The sequence below is a fragment of the Camelina sativa genome, chromosome 14 (genome assembly GCF_000633955.1).
Source record: "Camelina sativa cultivar DH55 chromosome 14, Cs, whole genome shotgun sequence".
Lineage (NCBI taxonomy): Eukaryota > Viridiplantae > Streptophyta > Magnoliopsida > Brassicales > Brassicaceae > Camelina > Camelina sativa.
The window spans coordinates 27,618,052-27,624,051 of NC_025698.1; positions in this window are offsets into that span (position 1 = coordinate 27,618,052).

Consider the following 6,000-nt stretch of genomic DNA (forward strand, 5'->3'; position numbering starts at 1 on the left):
GTCCATCAGATTTTTGATCTTTACAACATAAAATAGATATGGTCAAATGTTATACTATACTCTTTCAGATTTATATCAAGTGTTCTATAAACTTCAATTTTGTTTTATAATATGTATTGTATGTTTTTCTTTTTAAGGCTATAAATCTATAATACGTATTGTCTACAATGCAGATACCTTATATTTTTTTTTTGAACTTTATTTCTATTATATTATGGATTCATCAATGAAAATGTATATTGATGAGGAGTAATATAATAATTTTAATTGATTTTTTGAGAAGTGTGAAACAAACGATATTTCTCATATAATAATATGGAGAAAATGATATTTAGCAAACTCAAATTTTAATTTACAAGAGCAAACGATATATCTATCATACGTAGAGCCTCTAGAGTTCAGTTGTGTATCTGGGATCCATCCATATCTAACTAAAGATCTTAAAATCTATAACAAGAAATTAAAGGGTTAAGACTTAAGATCCAAAGAGATCTAAAGAAAACAAAACAAATTAGAAGATGGAAACTTCCTAGGACCCAAGATTGCCACCTTCCGTACATCAGATTAATCGACCAATTAAGTCCACGAGACACGCAAGATTCTCTTGTTCTTGTTCTTATCCTAATTAACATTTTTTCTTAATTATTATTTTTTTTCTAAATTTATTTTCACAAGTTGTTCTTGTTTAGTAATCGCTTTCGTTTTATTAGATATGTAATATGTTAGAGAAAGGGAGCGTCGGGGCACGTGGGGTGTCACCGTACGTACCATACAAATACTAATGATATGCTTTTGAAATAATTGAGAGAGGTTAATATAAATTGTAAAAGAGTTATAACTTTAGGGCACATTCTTCTGCCTTTGCCACTACTGTTCTCTCTTATGATAAGGCATTATTATCCCCACAAACCAAAGTATTTTTTCTTTCTTTCTTTTAGATTAGATGTGTGTTAAAATATATATTGATTTACGGGTGAGTGATTGTCATTATATGATTTTCGAAGTGTGATAAGAAATGTGAACTGTAGAAATTGATTTTCTAGCAGTCTCCATCCAAGTCTTCTACTATGTATAGTCTTTTTCCTCATATGCGTTGGACTTTGATTTCTAGATAACGATCTCATTGCAAAAACATATAAAGCAAGCTATTACTCTTCACCACGATAAAGTGTTATTGAGTTGTAACTTTCATTCAAGAAAGATTGTTCTCAAAATTTCAGTAGTGAATTTTCCAAATTCCAAAAAGGCATTTCAAAAAATTTCCATCTAAGCTACCAAAAGAAATAAAAAGAAAAGTTGTGTGACAAGAAAAGCTTTTTGGTCACGGAATGAAAGTTAAAATCATAAAATTAAAGAAATATAAAAGAGACAATGGCATTATATGAATCACATTCCTCGTCTGATTCCACCCACATTATCAAAGTAAGAAAAGAATATACTTTATAAATTGTATTGGCAAGAGATAAAAAAAGAAGAAGGAGAATTCGATACCATGATGACGCTTGTCTGCCATGTTTTCTTCTACAGCCATTTTAGCAAAAAAGTATGAGAAAAAAATGAAAGATAGCCTAAACTTTATTGTTAAGTTATATGTTAATGGCACAATTTAAGGGAGACAGCAAAGTGAGAAACACTAAGGTTGTAATGGGAACGTATGCAAAATCAACCCCACATAGTGTGTGTGGAACAGTAATATGTTTTAGTGTGTCTGATTAGTCACTAGTAAGTAAGTAACCAAACAAACAAAACAGTAGTGTGTGTGGAACAGTAATATGTTTAGTGTGTCTGATTAGTCACTAGTACGTAAGTAACCAAACAAACAAAACAGTAGTGGACGATATTTCAAGTGATCATATAGACATAACACCCTCCGTTATTTTACTTGTTTTAGAAGAAATCTTTGTTCACACTAAATTTTGTTCTTTTTTCGGCTATGCGCTTGCTATGGAACGGTGAACAGACAGAGCCGTTTAGACCAGCACGGGGACTTCGACAAGGAGATCCATTATCACCATATCTATTTGTTCTGTGTATGGAGCGGCTATGCCATTTGATTGAGGAAGAAGTTGAGAATAAATCCTGAAAACCGATAAGTTTATCTGTTGGGGGACCTAAATTGTCACATATTTGTTTTGCGGATGACTTGATATTGTTTGCTCAAGCCTCAGTTGCTCAAGTTAAAGTGGTGAGGAAGGTGTTGGAGCGTTTTTGTTTGGCGTCAGGCCAAAAAGTAAGTTTGGAGAAATCTACTATTTATTTCTCTGAGAATGTCTCACGTGAAGTAGGTATTCAGGTGAGTGCTGCGAGTGATATGAAGTCGACTAAAGAACTTGGCAAGTATTTGGGAATGCCGATTCTGTAGAAACGAATTAATAAGGATACTTTTGGTGAGGTGCTTGCCAATGTTTCATCCAGGTTGGCTGGGTGGAAAGAGAAGACGCTGAGCTTTGAGGGACGGCTTACTTTGACGAAAGCAGTTTTGTCTTCAATTCCTATACATACAATGAGCACGATAAAGTTAACAGTTTCTACGCTGGATAGGTTGGATAAGATATCTCGCGAGTTCCTTTGGGGTTCGAGTCCTGACAAGAAGAAAATTCATCTAGTTGCATGGCAGCAAGTTTGCAGGCCGAAGAGAGAAGGGGGACTGGGAATCAGAACAGCGGCTGCGATGAATAAAACTATGGTTGCGAAAGTGGGATGGCGACTTCTACATGATCAAACGAGTTTATGGGCTCGGGTGGTGTGAGCTAAGTATAAAGCAGGGAGTTTACAGGACTTTAGTTGGATAAAGCCTAAAAGTCATTAGTCTTCTACTTGGAGAAGTGTGGGAGTAGGTTTGCGTGAAGTGGTGGTTAAAGGGCTTAGCTGGGTTATTGGTGATGGTAGAAAAATAAAGTTTTGGACAGATAGGTGGTTAACGAGTAAACCATTGTGTGACTTGGTTACCGGCCATCTCCCTGATAATTATGCTACACTAACCGCCCGTGAATTTTGGCACGAGGGAAGAGGTTGGTTATTACCACAGATATTGCCTTTTATCTCTGAGAATCACATACTGGAGCTGGCAGCAGTAGGGATAGACACTGTAACGGGAGCACGAGACCGTCCAGCTTGGGGAGAAACTGCAGATGGTAAATTCACAGTCAAGTTGGCCTATGATTTGTTGATGAGGGAGGAAGAATCAGGGCAGGATATGGGTTTGTTTTATGATCGGGTATGGAGGATTCGTGTACCAGAGCGGGTGAGGGTTTTCATCTGGTTGGTTTCCCGTCAGGTGATTATGACCAACACAGAGCGTTTGCGTCGTCATCTGAGTGACTCTACCGTCTGCCAAGTTTGTAAAGGCGGTATGGAAACTATCATGCATGTGCTTAGGGATTTTCCGGCGATGTCAGGTTTATGGGAACGTCTGGTACCGGTAAGGATGCCGAGTTTATTTTTCTCTCAAACTTTGTTGGAGTGGTTGTACAGTAATTTAGGTGGGGGAGTTGCTTCAGAGCATACATCATGGTCAACAATGTTTGCTATAACAGTTTGGTGGGCTTGGAAATGGAGGTGTGGAAATTTTTTTGGGGAAAACCATCTTTGTTGGGACAGAGTGAAGTTCATCAAAGAAGCGGTTAGAGATATAGGGACAGTTCACACCGGTAGTAATGGCTCGAGGCCTGAGAAAGCTGAGAGATTAGTGCGTTGGTTGCCTCCGCGGAGTGGGTGGTATAAGTTGAATACTGATGGTGCATCGCATGGCAATCCTGGGCTTGCACACGCGGGAGGTGTACTTCGAAATGAGGATGGAGATTGGGGCGGGTTTGTTCTGAATATTGGTAGATGTTTGGCGCCATTAGCAGAGCTGTGGGGAGTTTACTATGGCCTATTCATCGCGTGGGAGAGGCGAGTGGAGAGAGTGGAGCTAGAAGTGGACTCGGAGACTGTGGTTGGTTTTCTCACGACAGGGATTGGGGATTCTCATCCGTTGTCGTTCCTGGTGCATCTGTGCCATGACTTTTTTTGCAAGGGACTGGATTGTCCGTGTGTCACATGTGTATAGGGAGGCTAACCGCCTTGCGGACGGGTTGGCTAACTATGCGTTTACGTTACCTTTAGGTTTTCATGCTTTTGATAGAGTTCCATCGTGTGTTGAGACACTGATGCGAGACGATGTATCCGGAACTGAGTGTCCTAGAGTTGTTCGATTGTAATTTCTTTTAAGTATTATTAATAAATATCAGCTGGGAGGTTAACTCCCGGTCGTTTACCAAAAAAAAAATTTTGTTTTTTTTTTTGTTTTAAAAAATCATATATATATAAATGTTCGAAAGTATACCTATTAGTTAAAATTAATAATAAAATAATAATAATTGTAACATGTGTTTATCAAATTACATTTGTTTTTGGAAGATCTATATTGCTAATTTGTCTAAGTATCGGAATATTTTAAAGGATATATATCATCAAAAATTAATATATATCGATACAAATCAAGTGACTGTGCCCAAAATATAAAAATAAAAAATAAAAAATATATTTAATCGAAAGAAAATGAATAAATAATTACATAAGTTTTAACAATCTAAGTTCAACTAATATATTAATTTAACATATAATTTTATCAATGATCTAAAATTTATATAAATTTTGATGTTAATATAAATGAATAAATATATCAATTATTAAGTGAATGAAATTTATATGTTTGTATCAATATAGTTTGAAAGTGATGCAAATGATTTAGTTTTGCATCAGTTATAAAGAAATGATGTCACTACAAGACATTTTTATTTTACAAATATAGTGATGTTAGATTTTTAAGGCTTTTCTAGTTTAATATTAAAGTTATGTAATTTAAATTTCTCCTTTTATTTAGATTTAACCCAAGTAATTTCATACTGCACATTCAGAGTCAGAGATGTCACACAAGATTAATTCTATCATCTTACAACAAACTTCTGTCAATTCTAACATATCCCATTATATCATCTGTGAAGCTTAAAATTTGTTTATCAAGATCTAGATAATTTTTTTCACATTTAAATAAAATATATAATTTGTCATTCAATGATATTTTTTTAGATAACTAAAAAGTCTTCAATATTGTAAAATACAGTACTAATTAAAATGTCTATTATTCTAATATTGGAGATGTTGACAAAATTATAAATTGAGAATTTAAACCTGTGTTGTAGCCCCATTATGTTTTAAACTTTTTATATTAATGTTAATCCAAACTCGTTTTGCCATATAATCGTTTTCTTGATATTTTAAATGTTTTATAATATAATCATTTTCTTGACATTTTAACTATTTTATAAAGTTCAAATATATTGATAACAATATTGTAAACTACAATTTAAAATTTATTATGCCCATATAATTAGATGAACTGAATACAAAATTTTAATTTTGATGCTTGTTAAATTAAAGTTTCTACTAATTCAAACTTGGATTCGTTTTGGTTTTATACATAATATGACAATAAATAATTATTATCTAAATATTTTAGCCCATATGGAAAGTTTTAACACGCTTTTTAATTACTTTAATAATTTTTACTTTTTACATTGAATGACATATGCTACATGAAATGATATGCGAATAATCGGAAAGGAAACTAGAAATTGTTTTTCCATAAAATGTTTGGAATCAGCTACGTTTTGGATGCACTCATAATATTATGATTAATATTGAAGATTGTCAAATAAAATTTAAAAATATTTCAGTATCTAAATTAAAATCACAACTGAAATAGAACAAAAATTAGAAATCTTATAACTTAAGTGAGATGATTTTAAAAATATATATTATTTACTAATATGTAAAATTTGTGATTAAAACAAATAATCTCAAATTAAACAAATTGGGCTAAAACAAATTATGTAAAATAATCTCAAATTATGAACCTTATGTGAGCCCATTAGACGGCGTAACCCTAGTGTGTGGACACTTTGGGCCATTGATTTATTCGAAAAAAGCTAACGATCCACTTTTTTTTTTTTTTTT